Here is a 20,797-nt window from a genome sequence, read left to right as displayed (position 1 = left end):
GCACAACTTCCCTTTGGTGTCACAATTTTTAGTGTTATAATATTTGGGATGGATGGACTACATTTCCTTTGCAGCAGTCTCTGCAAAGCTGAATAAGCAGTCTCTTGCAGCTAGAGTGAGATGCTTTGTTACTCAAGTCCAGGATTACTTGTCAGTTGACATTATTAGCATCTCTGTGTATAACACATCTGTGCAATAAGGATCCTTCCCCAGAATACCAGACTCAAATCTGTAAATCATTCAAAACCTCCCAGATTTCAGAGTTTTTAATGAACTGAACATAGATAAGATTGGGACTTTTTTGTCACACCACAGATCATTTAGAGAAACAGTTAAAAACCCCCAAACCAAATGCAAAACCTATTGCTCATTTCAAAATATAATAATTCTTACATAGCTGGGAGGAAACAGAACAGTTTCTTTCTGTTGTCCAGAACAAACTGAAAACACTTGGGGTTTCCCAAGTGCAGTTTACAGATTATCCTGGGCTGAGGTTCAGCAAATATAGATGATTTGTCTGTGCAAAGGTTATCTTATCTTGCTTAAGATCTTCCCTTCAGAGCAAAAGTGGTTGTCAGCATAGCAAGCTAAAGTCTGTGAGGGAATCGTAGCTTTAATTTAAAACAGCTGGGTAGCCTAAAAAGTCTATTTGATTTAACAAAGGACAGAAAAATATGCTAATACTAAAGCATCATAAGGCTTGACATGGAGTGTTGAAACCCTACAGCAGTTTATAAACCAAGCCTGCAAAAAAACAAAATTGATGACCTAGTCCTAATTTTTCAAATCAGTATATATGGGTCTTATTCATATGAATCCTAACAGTCAATCAGATTGCTATATATCTACAAACCATGCTTTAAAAATACACTTCTTATCTAGAGCTGTCTGAAGCTGACGGAAAAAAATTCCTCTTGATTTCACTGTGAAGTGAGTAGGCCACTTATGACGAGCATATGTTTTCCAGGCAGCATCCCCCAAAAATCCGTTATAGGAAAGCCTCACAGAGATTTCAGTAAGGAAGAGAAGAATAGAGAGTTTAAAAGCAGAAGTGACAAGTGCTTTTCCTTGACATATGAGGAAGGATTTTGTTATTGAAAGGGTGTTTTGAGAACAGGTACAGTACATATGAAAACTAAATCATAATTTCTAGGTTATAAGAAACTTTTCCATTAGACAGCAACAAAGTGATGATACTTGATACGCGGATTGACTCCACAACTCGTTAAAGTTGTAAAATAGGTATGCATTTTATTCAGCGCTGAGACGCATGGGGATAAGCCCTCAAAGTCATGTGTACTTCAGTGTTGTTTCCCTCTACATTCCCTCTAAAGTTATATATATTCATAAGGTTGCACAATACGGCTATACATATTCATGTCCTATCCCAGAGCTAGAAGGTCCTTTGCGCCTGCGCAGTGCCCCGTATGGTCATGGGCAGGGGTCTCAAGATGAAGTAAATGAGTCTTCCTCTTCTTGAATTTTTCACCTTTTAGTCTTCACGTATGGCCTTAGGGTTTGGTCCCAGCCATAAACCATTTGCTTCTCTTGCTTCAGGTGCCTGCTTTTCCTTATCAATAGGTGCTTATCAGTAGAATCAGGCATCTGCTTTTCCTTATCAATAGTTAGTGCCTTTGTTCTGCTTAGTAGGCATGATAGGTACAGACAATACTTTTGTTTAAGCAAGGGATTCCTCTAACCCCCTTGTACAAACCTCTTTTACATTGGTTAACCCTGTATCAATACCCACTTATGAAGATGCAGAATTCCTTTATGAAAGTGGGAAATTCTGTTAATCTGTTCTCCAATCTGTTCTGCCAATTTTTTTTTTTTATTATTGCTGTTATTGTAGGGAAAAAAAATTAAAATCTTACATGGAAAGGTTCTGTTCTTGCAGATGTTTAGTGGGTTTTGATTCTATATTGTGCCAGTTCTTCCAGAGTTCATGGGAGGATTCCATGGGAGAGTTAATATGAAAGTAATGGGAAGTATGTCTCTGTAAGCATTGTTCAGAGAAGCTCACATGGCAAAAGACTTCTCATGCTTCTGTGCTTGTCCTGTATGTCATGGATGCATCTAACCCCAATTCTGTAGCTCCATAATTTGTAAATCAGAGTTAAAAAAAAAAAAATTAGCTATGCCACAAGTAAACACCTGAACATGTAATTTAGCACATCTGGCTGATACATTTTTCATTGATTAGTTATTGCCTTGCTAAATGTCACCAGATTTGTTTGACAAATTGAATGTAGCATCACCGCTATATGGTTTATAACAGTTTTTTCTCCAGCATTTATAGCCTTTTCAGATTTATTCCTTCTGACTAAAAGAGCTACAGGCTGAAATATAATAACAGACTCACAGCATCAGGCTGGAAGGGACTTCTAGAGGTCATCCAGTCCAACCCCGCTACCAAGGCAGGGCCATTCAGAGCAGGTTAATAAGAATGTATCCCGGCAGGTTTTGAATGTCTCCAGGGAAGGAGACTCCATAATCCCTGTGAGCAGCCTGTTCCAGTGCTCTGCCACCAAATAAAATAGTAAAAGCAAGTTGAGGGTTAGGGTCATTCCCAGTGAGTGCCTGCAGTTAACATTGAATGGATTCTCAGGTAAGATTAAGAACAAACCACTACAGATGTATTTGGCCCCATCTGAAAAAGTTGCATTCAGAGTCACTGGGAAAACAAGATCGACTGAGAATCTTAAAATAAGGCATATGGGCATGTTTTATTAATTGCAAATATCTGCAGAAGTTAGTCTCCTGATCTCCTTTTGTAACCTAAAACTAAGTAAGAGGAATCCTGCCTTATGTTCCTGTTTCTAAAATGGTGCTTCAGAACACCACCATCCATGTGACAACCAACCATGTCACAACTGAAAACACAAGATGCCACCTTAAAACCAGCTCTGGGACTGGAAGAGAGCACAGCCCTCTTTCCGTTGATGTGTCTTAACTGCAGATAAATAACTCCTTTCTCTTTCCACCAGATAAATAACTCCTTTCTCTTTCCACCCATAGTGTATATTGCAAAATTGCCCACGTGTGTGGCAGAGGGTGCTCCTTCTTCCCAGCTCTTCTGTACTAGCCTGTATATTGGGGGATCATATTCCAACTGCAGCTTTCTGATTCCTACAGCAGTTTTAGACTGCTGTTGTAGAACAGAATACCAGAATATAAGTAGCTGCAGTGTCTGGTACTTCTCACCCTCGCTTCATCTGCTTCATCTCTCAGGGAGAAAAGGCTATGAAACTGTCTCACCTCCAAATGAAATTAGGCCTCTAAATCTGTGCAGTTATTGTTTATAATGGAAGCTGCTATAAAGAAAATAAGCGTGTTTGTCAGGGACTAAAAGATCTTTCTACAATGGTTTACATGATCAAAGTCAAGTTTCTGCTAGGCTTTTAGTTTGTGTTAATTAGGGATACAGATTTACAGGAGAAAGAAAATATCATTTCCACTAACATTTAGTAATTTAGTAACATTTAGTAAGGTGACTGGTAAGTCACCTCTCTTGGGCAACAACAGTCATTACTTGATTTACGTACATGTTGTTATGCGTTATACTAATGTTTTCCTTCATCTGTACATTTTAAATCTAATTCTTTCTGATTCTCATAGCAAGCTCTCAGCTTTCCACCTATACAAGGAACAGTATTTTATTCGTTTCTTTTACACAGCTGTATTCTGTATACATTCCACATTTCCTGTAGGTGTATGTCCAAGAAAATTAGTCAAGTGTGTGTTGTGAGTAACAGTGAGTACCCTCTTACAGATCCTGTAAAACATTTTGACTTCCATTTCTGTTGTTTGATTTTTGGGTGGGTAATCTCAAGATACAGGAGTACTGTGTATGGCATTGAACTGAGTATTTTGTAGTTATCGTTTCGCTGCGTGCAGGGAAACATTATGTGGACACCCAGATAGGAATCTTCTAAAAGGAAATACTTACTAGCAGTGTGCATATGCATCTGAGTAGGAGATGGGAGAACACCACTTCATAGTGTTGATTCTGTTATTTGCTCAGAGCTGTAGTAAGAATTTACTGCCTAAGTATCTGCTGAACTGCATGTTATCTTGTTGTCCTGTTGTTGTTTCATGCTATTAAAAATTATATACAGGGAGAACTGGAAGTCACAAGGATGAATGCTGACCCAGACTTCTGTGGCTACTGATAATTTGGGATGTCATGATTTTCAATAGTTTTAGACTGTGCCTGAGACCTGGCTTCTGAAAATCTTTCTGTACCAAACCCATAAACTATTAGATGAGGAATAGTTAGGCCCTGCATATTCACTTCATATTTGTCATTATGCTTAATGAAAGGAAGGAAGGAAGGAATGCAGCTTTCTGGGAACTCGTTTTTTTTTTTATATGACTGCAGACTCAAGAGTCATTTGATGTCTGTTTCTTTTGTGATGGGGGGAATGCTTGCTTTCAGCTGGTTAAGTGAAATCCCTTGAATGCCAGTCACTGAAGGATTTTTGCTGCAAGTGTACATCACATTTTGCACCTTCTATCATCGTGATATTTAATGCACATACTCTACATGAGGAAATGATGCTGAACGTGATGTCCAGCTTATCAAATCAGTACCATTCATATCCATGTCACCAGTGATAATGAAAATCTAGACTTTCTGACAGCTCTATGCTATCTCAGGAAAATGGGGAATGAGAAAGGGGAGCCTAGAACACAGAATGTTTAAGAAGTGCAGTATCATTATGATTATCTAAAATGGTTATAGCGAGTGTAAATGTGCTTTTCAGTGCAATGCAGGTGGAAAGGCATGAGTAGCTATGTAAACCCAGTAAAATACTGTGTCAGGAGTGGTGATTACTTCTACAGAAGTTAAGGAAATATGCTGTGTAAATGGAGTATAATTGCTGGGTGAAGTTTTGGAGGTTGCTGAGTTGATGAAATGCGCATTTACATGCTGGCAGGGTTAGGTGGCAGCTGCCTGAAGTATTCACCCATTCTGAAAGCAGGCACTTTCTGGCTCTGACAGGTCTCAGTAAGATGCTGCTGCTTCTGATATTGCTAACATTAATTCTTCAAAAACCATCAGCTGGAATCCAGGGCTTATCCTTAGCTGAGTGACCCAATGAGTAGGTCAGAGCTGTGTTCTTACAGCACTTCCCAATCAATCCTATTTGTCTGCATGGTAGAAAAGTTGCAGATAGGAATGCAAATGGAATCTGTCCTAACAGCCAATATTTGCTGGTTTAGTATGTTCCCCTCCAATGTCTGAGTTATGTGATTGAGTTCCTAAATTCTTTAAATAGAGCTGTGAACCTGGAATGACAGTTCTGGTTCTTTTTCTCTTGCATTTTGATGGTGTTGAGTGTTGGCACCATAAGTGAAAATGACCTCTGTCTCTTTTCCCTGAATTGCTTATGGACTGAAAGTAAAGGGCTTCTTCTCTGGTATAGGAAATATGATTTCAAAAAGGTGCAGCACTGTAATGGAATAAAGGCTCTTTGAACAAAATGAGTTGTAGCCATAATGAAATTTTTAAAAGAAATAACTTCTTTCGGTGTGTTAGGTACCTGCATTAAGCATGCTGATTGGATGAAGAAACTGAACAGAAAGAGCTGGAGTGAAACAAAACTGTGGAATTTTCAGATTACCCTGTTGTGCAGGTCACAGTGTTTCCGGGCATGATAAGCACCATGGGAAATTGTTGAACAGGCCACAGAAGCAATTACTTTTATGTTGCCCTGGGCATAGGTAGTGTTTGGTACAGATTTTCTGGCATATGTGTAACTGTGGCATCTAGACAATCTGAATTTTTAGCTATAAAGGATTCAAATCAACCCTCTCTTCTTCCTTATCCATCTTTTTCTGGTTTTCTGTCTTCCTTTCTTTATCTTTTTATTCCTTTCTACTTTGCTCCCTTTTTCTCCCTCTCTTACTATCTTATTTTCCTGGGTTCAGCAGTAGCAGTCATTTTTCTCCTTCTTAATAGCTGGTGCAGTGCTGTGGTTTTGACTTTCAGCCTGGGAACAGGGCTGATAACAGTGATGGTTTTAGTTGTTGCTAAGAAATGTTTAGTCTGACCAACAACTTTCTGGGTTTCATGCTTTGCCAGAGAGGAGAGGAAGCTGGGAGGAAGCAGAGACAGGACACCTGACCCAAACTAGCCAAAGAGGTATTCCATACCACAGCACGTCACTCTCACTACATAAACTGGGAGCAGTTACCCGGAAGGGTGAGATCTCTGCTGGGGTCGGGCGGGGTACCGGTCGGTGAGTGGTGAGCGGTTGTATTCTCTTCCCTTATTATTTCCCTTATCATTATTATTATTGGTGGTAGCAGTAGTGGTTTGTGTTATACCTTAGTTACTGGACTGTTCTTATCTCAACCCATGGGAGTCACATTCTTTTGATTCTCCTCCTCCTCCTCCCTCTGGGAGCGGGGGTGGGGGGAAGAAAAGGGATGGGAGTGATAGAGTGGGCTGCGTGCCTGAGTTGCAGACTGGGCTTAAACCACGAGACTTGTCTCCACCCATGTATTTTCTTTAGTAAGCCAAACTGCTTTTTCCTTCAGGTAAAGCTGGGTTATTTGGAGGGTTTGTTGCCATTCACACTGCAGCAAGCTGAGAAACACAGTGCTAACTCTACTATTACTTTACCATAATGCTTGTTCTGAAGTTGTTCCCAAATTCCTTTGCAAATTCTAGTTATTATCGCCCCTACTGTTGCGTTGATTAATAGATATAAACATAGACTTGTATGACCAAGAAGAGTGGCATTGAAACATTATAGGAGTGTTGCTATAGGGCACACTTTTCAGCCCTCGAGGGATGTTATTTAAAATCAGGGCTTGTCATACATTATGTTAGGCCATATGCTCTGACTGCTCTGTGGGTACTTTACAGCACCAGTGCATAGCCTCTAGTGTCAGACATAAAATGAGACGCCACTTTGAAATCTATACCTGTCATGTTCTCATGTTTTTGGGTCCCTGAGCACTTCAGGTTAATTCCAGAGACACCTGTTTGCTAGAAATCCTTAAAACCAGTTTCAGACTTTGAAAGTGCTGTACAGGTTTATGATTTATGGATGTGTCTGACTCTCATCTTTATCAGGAGTTTTTAGGTACTTGAAGTAAACATGCTGTAAATTCGGAGCTAATTGTTTATGGGTACTGAGATATTTTCTTATGAAGGACATGACTCTGAATTCTTAGTAGTTTCCTCTTGTAATAAGCAGTGGCTTGTACTGTTCTGGCTGGTAAAGGAAACAAGATTAAAGGAAAATGAGGGTAAAAGGAGTTTCATGCTAGGTTAAGAGTCATACAGATTTCGAAAAGCTTTTCTGACTGGCTTCCTGAAGTAGATGTCTCCAGTTTGGGGGTTTTACTAAAACAAAATACTTCTTAAATACAACTGACACAATGTCAAGCAGCTATGGGGAGAGTTAAGAAAAAACTATTTGATTTTTCTTTTTCTAGAGACCAAAATACAGTAGATATTACTACAGGACTCACTGCTAGCTTATTTGTATTGGTAAAAGATTTTCCATGGCAGGGTGGTTGGAACTAGATGATCTAGAGGTCCTTTCCAACCCTAACTATTCTGTGGTTCTATGATTCTATGATTTACTGGTGTATAGGCAGATTTGGATGAGCTATCCAGACCTAAAATCTGAATGACAGGTAGCACATCACAAATGCAGCTGTCGATCCCATGCGATATTTAAGTGGAAAGGGTCTCTCCCTTTGCCGTCAACAAGTAATATGGGAAACCTGGTACAAAAGCTTCAGCTGGATACAAGTTGTACACAAAAATATTTTTTATTGGGTTGAGGATTTGAACCTCTTACTGATCTCTTCATTCCAGTAAGAGTGCCAAAGGGGAACGAGAGGGAAATCCAGGGCAGTGTGATGCTTGTATTAAGGTCTCATTAAAACCTGACTGCTGTAAATTCAGACTTCAGTTTGAATAAAAATAAACATTCTGCAAAATTATTATTGTCAGATATATGATGCCCTCTCAGAAAACCTTTGTATAGCTTACGGAAATAACTTGAGGACCTGCTATTATCTTTTTCCATACCAGGGATAAGTGCATATATGCACATGCACAAGCACACACACATCTCATAATTCTGTTGAAGAGCACATTGGGAAAACATCAGTGCAAAAGTCTCCAGTGATTGTGAATGTTTCTGAGGAAGAAATGTGATGCCAGTGATTGTTCTGGAGGGTATTAATTAATCAGACAGATCTCTGTGACTCTTCATCAATTTGAAGAGAAGTACATAGACAGGAGAAGCTCAGACTTCCAGTTTTCCCAGTTTATTATTATTCTTGCCTCCGAACCAAACCCAAAGTATGGGGAAAAAAGAAAACCTGGATTTTTTGTTACAAAAATTTAAGTGACTGAGTAATTCTGCCCAAAGACTGGGCAAGTAACAAGCAACAGGCAAATTAGATAATCCTTCTACTGCATGCTTCAGTGAATCCTGTGCAAACAAATAGCAGAGCAGTAGATGAAATGAAGATGTAAATTCAGTCATAAACTGGATAAAGTTCTGTGGATAGAACATTAGGCATGTTTGTGTAATAAATTTTAAAATTATTACATATGATATCTACATAAAATATACTAAGAAAAAGAAAATATGAATAGATGAAGCTTTGCATATGAGTGAAAAAGAATAGCAAGTCATAAGGAACTACTTAACATTGCCAGTGGTTTAGGAAAGAAAATGAAAGCCCATCTGAAAGATAAAACGTGGTAAGAAAACATCTGTTTGACATTATTTTCTTCAGTACAAGATGTGGGGCAATCACGGTCTTGTAAAATGCATTCGTAAACAAATTGTGATTAATTGGACAGTCTTTGACAGTATCAGTCTTAATTGTCTGTCTTTAATTTGAGGTTTCCAAAGATTCAGGACTCTAGAAAATCAAATTTCCTTAAATTCCAGTGGGCTGTCAATTAAATTTGACTGATTACATTCACCGTTACCCTATAAAGATAATCCACAATTAATTGCTATACTGTGCAAATTGTAGCAGGACAAGAATAGTTTACAGGCTTGCAAAATGTATGGTAATGTGCACCCATGCTCTCCAGACACCTGAATCTCAATTTTAATATTCCCAATGTCCTCCCAATGTCAGATTTGGTGATTTTTATGGGACTCATTAAACTACATTTCTGCTGCAATTGGAAGATTCTTTAGTGTGCTTCATGGCCCATACCTGCCAGATGAATCACTACTGCATATACATGAGAAGATAAAGAAATGCAGGCTGGCATATTCTGTATTCGACATTTGCTTTGGGAATGTTTTCTTTGGGATTCTGAGGGTGCAGGGAAGGAACTTTCTCCAGAGGGCTTTCTTGATTGTCTGCATGAGTTTGGCCATTAAAACTTCTGTTAGTTATAATAAAGTTGTGTAGCACCTGTTTATATGAATAGGAGTTATAAGAATATTTAAATGAGACAATCCTGTCACTCCATCATACAAATGAATGTTGACATTGAGCATAAATGGAAGAAAATGGCTGGAAAGGCAAACATAGCAGTGATAATTCTGTTTTGCAAAATAAAAAGTTTGAGAAAATTTTAGTGATGCTTATGCATTACTGTGAGTGGAGACAAATATAAGAGTTGTAATTAAATTTATTTTGACTCATTTATGTAATAGGTGTATTGTTAGCTATGCTTTCTATATGATCAAATAAATTTATGTTACATATAGCCAAATGTCAAAGATAATTAAGGAATTACTAAACTAATTCATGTAGCTAAGTTGTGTAGCATTTACTATAACTGCAAATGAACAATATCTTTCTTACTTACCTGTAAGTGTAGTTACAATATCTCAAATCCACCTTCACAGTCAGTGAATCCTTATCATGGTATTTTGCTCTTCCTTGTTTATTTCCTAACTCGTAACATTTTTCCAAGTCAGTATTTCACAGAGAAATAACACTTAATTCATGAAAGAATTTAACTTTATTTAATGAGGTGCTTAATAAATCTAGATACTATTCACTTCAGGCAAACTTGGAACTAGACCACCTTCTAAAACAGCCGAACATCTATTCCTATATAAAAAAAGTAAGACACAGCAATGGTCTTTATCTTAGAAGCTGATTTAATAAAAATGTAAGAATGTGCTCTTCAGAGTAGAAGATAATCTGATTTCAGGATAATCAGAGTGGTGTGTCATGAAAGAGGTTGCCTTTTCCAGTTCTCTGAGAAAAAAGTAAACCATCCATTTTAAATTTACATACAGATTCTCCCATTAAAGCCCATGTGTCTCATAATCTTCTGAAGCATGAGTGGCTTAAAATGCTGTAAAGAATATTGATAGATGACAGACAATAGTTACATCAAAGCCATAGTCTGCTTCTCATCCGGTGGTGAAGATGCTGAAAGAGATTTTCTAACAATACCTATCTGAGAGTAGTCCTTTAGACAATAACATGAGTTGCTGTACTGTTATTGAGATGTGTATGGTTTATTAAAAAATTGAATAGTGTGATTAAAAAATAATTGTTGCCTTAGGAAAAAGAAAGTATGAGTATGTCATTGAGGAACTTAATGAAAAATGGAAGGCAAGAAAGAAGCGTTTTCCAGGTGTGGTAGGAGAAACAAGGCAGTACATCCTAGTACCACTGGAATGTGCAAGTCATTTAAGTATGAATGGAAATGCAAGTGTGAGCTGAAAGAAAAAAAAAAGTGTTTGGGTTGATTTGAAATATACTTGAAATTCTCCTTAAGACTGCATGGAAGTAAAGGATGCCTTGAAAAACAGCCTATATAAAAATTAGGGTTTGATTTTCCAATTAAGTTTTGTAAACTTCCTGTCCCAAAGATTGAAGGATATGCATAAATAATAGAAATGCAACATTGAGCAGCCTACTCAATGTGTGTAAAATGAGGATGTTACAAGGGATAACCTGAGATGCTACTCAGGTAATACAGGATTCCTGAAATCCACTCAGGGGTCTGGAAGAGCTGTGTTTTTCACCTGACATGTATCAGGGCCTAGGGTGGTTGTCAGTGTTCAAGAATCATTTATGGTCTGTAGTTAATAGGAAGAACATAAGTTCCTTCAAGCAATTTGTTAGCCTCTGTCTAACATGGTATTTGTGTACTCCTTCCCATTAAAGACCCATTATTGTCTCACCCTTTTCCTTTTGTTATATTAGCAAGATCCCTTTACTGCAGCTACAGCAAAACTAATAGATTTTGCAGTCTAGCCCTTTTCATGAATAACCATAACTATACTAATGTGTCTTCCAGGCACATTAGTATCCACAGACAGCAAGAAATGCTGAAAACTGTCTCATGGGTACATATAAAATTCTGTTTGTCTCCAAAATTGAATCTAACACAGGTGTTCTGATCCTCAGGGCTTTTGTGTCAGAACTCTAAACCTGATCTTATGAAAGGAAAAAGTACTTGAAACTTAAGAGCTGACCAGATGTGGCTCCCATTCAGGTTTTTCTCATGAGAAATTTGGGTAAGACATTTGTATTAGCTACTGTGTTCTTGCAGGCAGAAAGTTAAAGGGCTTCTCTGTATCATACTCATCTCTTGGAGCATGGAACAACATGGCCAGCAAGAAAATGGTAAAATTCCACATCAGTTGAATGCATGCTTGGAAATAATGTTGTTGAGTAGTGTTTTAGGTCTTGTTTTAAAATACCCTCTTTAAGTTATACTGTACATATATGTGTTATTATGAGTTTGTACATATATATATACACACACACATATTTGATTCCAAATAAAGAAAAAACAGAAGGAAAATGCATTAGTAGAATTTTTTGGACATAATAGGATAGAATATGGGAGGTGGATGTATTTGTTAGCATTTTAATTTTAGTTGCCATCAAGATTAATGCATAAAATAGATTTATTTTGGATGGAGACATATGGTTCTTCATCTCAAAACTCTGAGCTCAGTTGCTTAAAAGAATTTGGTTATGGAGCAAGCCATGGGATGCTTCTCCATCCCTAATTACAGATTAATCATAGATTCACAGAATCATAGAATAGTTAGGGTTAGAAAGGACCTTAAGATCATCTAGTTCCAATCCTTCTGCCATGGGTAGGGGCACCTCCCAATAAACCATGCCACCCAAGGCTCTGTCCAACCTGGCCTTGAACACCACCAGGGATGGAGCATTCACAGCTTCCCTGGGCAACCCATTCCAGTACCTCACCATCCTTAAAGTAAAGAACTTTGTCCTTATATCCAACCTAAACTTCCTCTGTTTCAATTTTAACCCATTACCCCTTGTCCTACCACTACAGTCCCTAATAAAGAGTCCCTCTCCAGCACCCCTAGAGGCACCCTTCAGATACTGGAAAGATGCTATGAGGTCTCCACACAGCTTCTGTTCTCCAGGCTGGACAGCCCCAACTCTCTCAGCCTGTCTTCATATGGGAGGTGCTCCAGTCCCCTGATCATCCTTGTGGCCTCCTCTGGACTTGTTCCAATACTTCCATGTCCCTTTTATGTTGAGGAAACCAGAACTGCACACAATACTCCAAGTGAGGTCTCACAAGAGCAGAGGGGCAGGATCACCTCCTTTGACCTGCTGGTCACACTCCTTTTGATGCAGCCCAGGATATGGTTGGCTTTCTGGGCTGTGAGCACACACTGAAGCTGGCTTATGTTCATTTTGTCATCAACCAACACCCCCAAGTCCTTCTCCACAGGCCTGCTCTGAATCTCTTCTCTGCCCAACCTGTAGCCATGTCTGGGATTGCTCTGACCCAGGTGTAGGACCTTGCACTTGACTTCGTTAAACTTCATAAGTTTGGCATTGTCCGAGCTCACATGTGTGTCAGGGTCCCTCTGGGTGACATTCCTTCCCCTGTGATTCAGCCAAATCACTATCAAGCACTACCTACCACCAAGTCTTTTTTTGATTTGTTCAAGTGATTGCATTTCAGGATGGCTTTAGCTGAAAGTACCAATAGCTTCTGTGAAGTTCCAGACTGTTTAAAGTCAAACTGATCTCTTTTGGAGGAGAAACACCGATTAACTCGGTAAGCTGAGAAACAGTGGGACTTTATTTGTATGTAAAATCAGCTTCTGTCTGCAGTGTGCCCAGTTGGAGAAGTTCTGCTTGTATGGTTTCAGAACGCAATTTAGTTAACTTCTTAATTTCACAGGACTTCGCCCATTTATGAGTTTTCTCAGTTGAGTGAAACAAATATAAGGGGATTTAGTTTTCGTTACATACATCGCCACACCCCTCCGCTCCGACAAGTCCCATTTACTGGCTTTATTGACTCTGGCCTTTTGAGGTGATCTCCAATACAGAATCTGAAAAAATACAGTGTCCTGGGTTCAGCAGTAGCAGTCATTTTTCTCCTCCTTGGTAGCTGGTGCAGTGCAGTGTTTTGTCTTTAGGCTTGGGAACAGAGCTGATAACAAGGATGTGTTGGTTTGGCCAAGGACTTTGTGAGCCTCATGCTCTGCCAGGGAGGAGGGGAAGCCAGGAGGAAGCAGAGACAGGACACCTGACCCAAACTGACCAAAGAGGTATTCCATACCACAGCACGTCATGCCCGGGATGTAACTGGGAGTGAGCCGGAAGGGCTGGGAGACTGCAGGGTTGGAGGAGTTATGGGTTGGTGCTTGTTCGGGCTGGGGGGAGCGAGTTATCGGTTGCCTGGTGGTGAGGTGATGTATTCTCTTCCCTTGTTATTTCCTTTATCATTGTTATTATTGGTGGTAGCAGTAGTGATTTGTGTTACACCTTAGTTACTAAACTGTTCTTATCTCAACCCATGGGAGTTGCATTCTTTTCGATTCTCCTCTCTGTCCCTCCGGGAGTAGGGGGGGGTGAGTGAACGAATTGCCTGACTGGGTTTAAACCACGACAGTTCTTTTTGGCGCCCAACGTGGGGCAGGAAGGGTTGAGATAACAGCAGATCTGACTAGATTAATAGTCACTTGTCACAATGCTGATTTATTGGCTCTCAGAGTTGTTCTTGTTGATCTCACAGCTTCAGAATGTTGTAACTTACTTAGAGCCGGTATTTGCTGTGTTAGTGTTTATCAAGTGTGGGGCTTGGGCTAAGGTTGTTGTCTCACTGTGCTTTATGGCAATGGCTTGTAATACGGGTGGGCTCCAGCAGCAGGGCGGGACGGACGTGGCCGTGGACTTGCACCTGGCCGTCCGGCTGCTCTTCACCGTCCTGGCCCTCACCCTACTCTCCATCTTCGTGAGGCTGTGGGGAGCCGAGGGGGAGCGGCCCGGGGAGCAGAGGGGGAGCGGCCCCGGAGCCGGCGGCAGCCGAACCGGCCCGGGAAAGCGGCCCCGGGGAGCAACCGGCGGCGGGAGCGGGGCCGGAGGCCGTGAGGGGACGGCTGCCGGTGGAGGAGGTCGGGGCGGTCGAGGAGCCGAAGGAGGCGGCTGCTGAGCAGCGGGAGAAGGCGGCGGAGGAGCCGAGCCCCGCGGCCGAGCCGAGCCCCGCGACGGCCGAGAGCATTCCCCGGAAGCCGCCCGCCGAGCCCCAGGAGGATGCAGGAGACCACGCAGCATTTCCCAGCAAGGCAGAGGGGGAAGAGCTGGACTCAGGAAAAGAGAAGCTGGTGGTGGGAGAGCCGGCAAGCACAGCAGCTACACCAGCCCCAGTGACAAGCACAGCAGCTACACCAGCCCCAGTGACAAGTACAGCAGCATCAACTGAGAGTTCTAAGGGTTTTGAATGGCCTTTGGGTATCCTTGGGACCTGCCTGATGATTGTGATGGGGATCAGCATGCTGGCACACATACAGTGTTCTACCCACCACCATTTTGTCTTATCTCAAAAGTTAAGCAGAGTCAGGTTTGGGTCTTGTCTGGGGTTAGATGACAATATAGGGGGACCAAGAGGTTTTCTCCAAGGCTGGACAGTCATGGGTGGCAGGGCATGTGGGACAGAATGGGCAAGTATCTAGTCCACTGGGCCGCTCCAGTGCTTTGGAAGCATCGGAGATGGAAGGCAGCTGTATGGAGTCCCCAGCAACAAGCTGCAGAAACTGCTGAAGGGGACAGTGAATTATTTTAAGCCTGGTGGGCCCATGGCACTTCAGGCCATCAGAGCAGAGATGCAACATAGAGATGGACTCATGATCAAGGGGTAGACTTAGCAATGGACACTATTGCCCAGGTTATTCACAAGTGTGAACACTGCACACAGTCTCTCCTGCTCTGGAAGACTGGTACAAGAGATGGAGCCTGACATCATTTACCAGATGGATGCAGCAGCTTTATAGGGACTGGTCCATGCACTAAAATAAGAGTGATGGTATATTGAAAATGTGGGATCTGAGCATGACACGAATGGCATGGAATAAGGGGTGTATAATGTCCTGGGTTCAGCAGTAGCAGTCATGTTTCTCCTCCTTGGTAGCTGGTGCAGTGCAGTGTTTTGACTTTCAGCTCGGGAACAGAGCTGATAACAAGGATGTTTTGGTTTGGCCAAGGACTTTGTGAGCCTCATGCTCTGCCAGGGAGGAAGGGAAGCCAGGAGGAAGCAGAGACAGGACACCTGACCCAAACTGACCAAAGAGGTATTCCATACCACAGCACGTCATGCCCGGGATGCAACTGGGAGTTAGCCGGAAGGGCTGGGAGACTGCGGGGTTGGAGGAGGTATGGGTCGGTGCTTGGTTGGGCTGGGGGGGGGCGAGTTTTCGGTTGGCTGGCGGTGAGGTGATGTATTCTCTTCCCTTGTTATTTCCTTTATCATTGTTATTACTGGTGGTAGCAGTAGTGATTTGTGTTATACCTTAGTTACTAAACTGTTCTTATCTCAACCCGTGGGAGCTGCATTCTTTTCGATTCTCCTCTCTGTCCCTCCAGGAGTAGGTGGAGGGAAAGAAGGGGGGGGGGTGTGTGAGTGAATGAGTTACCTGACTGGGTTTAAACCACGACATACAGGTACCTTGTCAAGAGAAATCTGTAATCATAAGGTAATAAAATATTTGATTATGCAATCATTGTTGAAAGCACTTCACAGAAATACAAGAAATTTTAACTACTCTTTATTTTTTTTTTTAAACTTTGAATAACGTAGCCAGAATATCTGAGCTTCTCTTTGTCATTTCTCAAGAGTTCTTGTGATGATATATCACTGAAGAATGGCTCATTTGTTTTTTTTTTTTTCATCCCTTCAGGCGGTATTTTTACTAATCTCATAGGAATACCAGTGAAGACTTAATTGAAATATGCTTTGCTGACCAGACAGAAGGTTCTCCATTTGTGGGTATCTAAAGAGACTGCTTTTGGTGATCTTGGCATGCTGCTGCTAGCTGCAAGAAAGTCATCACTTGGTGAATTTAACCCCTCAGTCAGTTCAGTATTTTAGTTTCCAGAGCTGTCCACGTCTTCATCCTTCTTCCTCCTAAAAAGAAGTTTTCTCCATAGAACAAAGAAAAAACCTTTCAAACACTGGATGGAACAGGCTGCCCAGGAAAGTGGTGGAGTTACCATCCCCGGAGGTGTTTGAAAGACATGTAGAAGTGCTCAGGGACATGGTTTCATAGTGCTGGATTAAGAGTTGGACTCAGTGATCTCCACGGTCTTTTCCAACCTAAATTCTATCAGTCTGTGGTATGAAAACAGACATTAAATCATGGAAGATCAGCCTAATACACAATATTGTCTTTGATGATTCTTTAACAAATTTGACTTTAACAAATTAGCAAAGAACTGGGGTTTTGATTTTTCACCAGTTTTCTGATTTTGTTTGTTTGTTTGCTAAAGCTGAGCTTTATAGATTTAAACAGTGATACAATGAAGCCTACAGTGATGTATCTTTTCACTTATGATTCATTAACATTATAAAATTACTACACTGTTTTGCTTTTTGTGTTATGCAGAGGTTAGATTAGCTCGTTTCCTAGCATGTAATCCTATTGATCTTACAATATTTTGTAAGAATAGCATCTTTAAACTGATTAACAGACTTAACTAGTGAGAGACTGCAGGGTCTAGTGTCTTTAGGAGAAGCAGATCTTGAATTGATTGCAGTGGAAATCACAAGGGGGGTATTTTTAATCTTCTACAAACACAACTCTGTAGGAACTTCCCAAATAAATGCATTTACATACTTACCTGGCTCATAATCCTCTTGACAAGAGCTTAAATGAAAGAGTTTATGTCAGATTTGCAAAATGTAGTGGAATCTTTCATGCAGGATTACTAATGATTTCAGTGCTATTTTTTCATACAAAACTGGTCTCTTTAAACAGAATGCAAGTTATCAAAACAAGTAGATTCATCAGAATTCAAGCACAGGTATATATAAAGAGACATCAGAAATCTTTAGTTAAGAAGAGATTGAACTCCTACTGCTGAAGAAAAAACCCTACCACAGTATGTATATAGAATCATAGAATAGTTAGGGTTGGAAAGGACCTTAAGATCATCTAGTTCCAAGCCCCCTGCCATGGGCAGGGACACCTCCTTTTTGTATCATTTCTTGTAATCCATTGTTCACCCCATGAGATAGCTGAATCCAAGCTTTTGTTACTCTAAACTTGATAAATATTCCTCTGTTCAATATAGGAAACAATATGTCCAGTGGGAGATTTAGCTAACTAAAAGTCTGAATTTTCTGGAAGAAAAAGGAATTGACTTTGTTTTTCTTGTTAATGTTACAGTCATTCATCTTAATTATGCACTTAGAAAATTATTGCTAATTGCAACAGATAAAAACTGCAGAAGTCCTCACTTCTGTTCAACTAACAGAATACCAATAAACAAATGGATTTCTAGCATAAAATTATCTCAACATGAAAAATAATCTCTGATAGTAGGAAAGTCCAGGGTAATATGAAATCTGAAAAGGTAAATCTGAAAAATTCAGATTTATCATGTTTGGTGTTTCCATGATGAAGCTGAAGCTAGTCTGTAGGTTTACCTGATATGGACAGCAAACTGAAAAGTGAATGACTGATACCAGATCAAATTCGAGAGTCTGTCTACTGCTTTTTTTTTTTTTCCCTAGTGATCCACCATTTGACATGGTTCAGTGTTAAAATTCACATGCTTGAAGTGAAGTTTAGAAAGCTGTTTTCAAGTGCAAGGGCTTCTGGGATGTGGGCATTATCATCATCTATAAATGCTTTCAGGGTAACAGTCAAAATGAGAGAATCTTCTTTTTTGTAGCAATCAAAACTGAAATAATCTTCTTTTTTTTTTTTTTCCAGAAATAAATATGATTAAGATGACTTGAAAAACAAGAGAGTAACAAAAAGCTGAAAGTCAGAAACTGATACAATCCCAGTAGATTACGATTTGTCACTGATACCATTCAAACACAGGCTAATAAATAAATAAGCAAACTTCACAACTTTTATTATTGATTTCCTGTGTTTGTTGTAACTGTGCTAAGCTGAATATGCACCGGCAGTAGTTGTAAATCCATATTGTATGAAGTCTTGAAACAATAGTGTGGCCAGATTTGGGAAGCACACTTCAAAACAGGCAGTGGAGAGTCTTTGGGAAAAAAGCAGCATAAAAGGCTAATAAATGACCTGTGAAGGAGAATTGATAGTTATTTTTTTCTGGTGAAAAAGAGAAAGCATGAAAGAAAAAGAAAGGCTGAGAACAGTGTTCTCTATATTTACCGTGTTAATTTGATTCACTAACTATTTAAGTATTTGTTCAGTATATTCACTATGACTTTTCACAATATCTGTAGCAGGTAGGATGAAAAGTGATATATCTTACTGTGTAATGAAAGACATTTGGGTTTCAAATACATTTCTAACAGGATAGTGAGGAAATTTATTTCAGCATTTGGAAAACTGGATTAATTTCTGTCTTGGAAGACTTTAAGGTAAAGTTAAGAAAATATTGTTCAATTTACTGAAATGGATTTATGGAGTGAGACAGGATGAAAAAGATGACTTCTTCAGAGCTCTTCTAAAGCTATTTTTATAGTATTTCATAATATATTTGTGCTTATAATTTTCTTTCCTAGCAAAAGCACTGAAAGATGAATGATTTAGAATAAACATATATTCATGATCACAGAGAACATGTTTATGTGCAGTTAAGGCTTTGAGGTCTTTTAAGTTTTTCACATTTTGAATATCAGTGTTGCATTTGAATGTATAAAAGTGTTATCTAGGAATGTAATTAAGGTTCAACAAAAATCCATAAACGACCTGTGATCATTAGTGCTTCTTGACAGTAAGATCATAAATCATTTGTGAAACCTTATTGGAAACCCAGAGAAAATAGCTTTTCCCTTTGACAAAGTGCTTCTGTTCTATAAGAAGTTTGAGTAGATGCTTGTAAAAAAAATTAAAGTTAATACTATTTGGGTGTTCTCAAAAATGTGGTAAACTGCCCCTGTATCTCAAACCTCTACACAGCAGGTACATTAGTTGCGTTGTTTGACTGGGGATAATCAAAAGGTAGATGCTGTTCATGGTAAACCTCCCTTCTTTGACTAGAGCGAAACCACAATGTTTGTTTGCTCTGTGGACTCCGAAGTTGTTTCACATTTTCTGTTAATAGTTGTTGTGGTTTAAGCCTAGCTGTAACTCAGAGCCACACAGTCTCTCTTTCACTCTCTGCCTTCCTCTCCCCGCTCCCGGAGGGATGGGGAGGAGAATCAAAAGAATGTAACTTCCATGGGTTGAGATAATAACAGTCCAGTAACTAAGGTATAACACAAACCACTACTGCTACCACCAATAGTAATAATGATAAGGGAAATAACAAGGGAAGAGAATACAACCGCTCACCACCTGCAGACTGATACCCAGCCCGACCCCGGCAGTGATCTCACCCTTCTGGGTAACTGCCCCCAGTTTATGTACTGAGCATGACGTGCTGTGGTATGGAATAACTCTTTGGCTAGTTTGGGTCACGTGTTCTGTCTCTACTTCCTTCCATCTTCCCCTCCTTCTTGGCAGAGCATGAGACTCAGAAAGTCCTGGTCAGAGTAAACATTACTAAGCAGCAACTAAAACCATCGTTGTTATCAGTGCTGTTCCCAGGCTGAAAGTCAAAAACACAGCAATGCACCAGCTACTAAGAAGGAGAATGACTGCTGCTGCTGAACCCAGGACAATAGTCAGTCTTGCATCTTTTCTCCTTTCTTTCTTTTTTTTTTTTTTTTTTTTTTTTTGCCACTTGACATACTAATAAGGCTTAGATTAAAATTCATTGCAGCAGAGGCCGGGGACAGTATGTCGACTGACACTAGGGACAGAAATACGAACTTCAGAACAAAAGGCATATGCCTCAACAGTTCAAGCTGAAGTGCCAGCTTCAAGGTGGTAGGTTGTCAAGTTACCCATCAAGTATACCGTATGTGACACAGTGAGACATCATACAGGTGAGTAATTTGAAGAATAAAAAAAGGATGGGGATTACCTAAGGAAGCCAAGGTGCTGGTGGCAAATGGGTGATTGAACTACTGGGTATTTGTAGTAGGAATCTAAATTCCACAAATGCTCAGCTGCTTCTGTGGTGTGCTGGAGGTCCCTTAACAATATAATTCAGAGGTATTCAGCATATTTAAGAGTGAATATGTTAGATCTTTTAATGTAAAATTTAAATTTTTTTTACAAGTCCCCTAGCAATTACTTTATTATGCTGCTCAGAAATGATCAAGTTAAGATAGTGTGCCAAATGCATTTTTTTATCAGGTGCAATGATTTCTGTATTAACACTCTTGCCATAGCAGCACTTCAGCAATTCAACAAGGTGGGTTTATATCCCTTTTTATAAAGAATGCTTTTCAAATTTCCTTTCTGTGTTGTGCCTAATACGTAAACATGAGGGGCAAAAGAGTGGTCAGTGT

The sequence above is a fragment of the Pezoporus occidentalis genome, unplaced genomic scaffold, assembly GCF_034315485.1.
Source record: "Pezoporus occidentalis ecotype Australia unplaced genomic scaffold, CSIRO_AGI_Poc_V1 ctg166, whole genome shotgun sequence".
In the NCBI taxonomy this organism is placed as follows: Eukaryota; Metazoa; Chordata; class Aves; order Psittaciformes; family Psittacidae; genus Pezoporus; species Pezoporus occidentalis.
Note: the sequence above shows the minus strand (reverse complement) of the source record.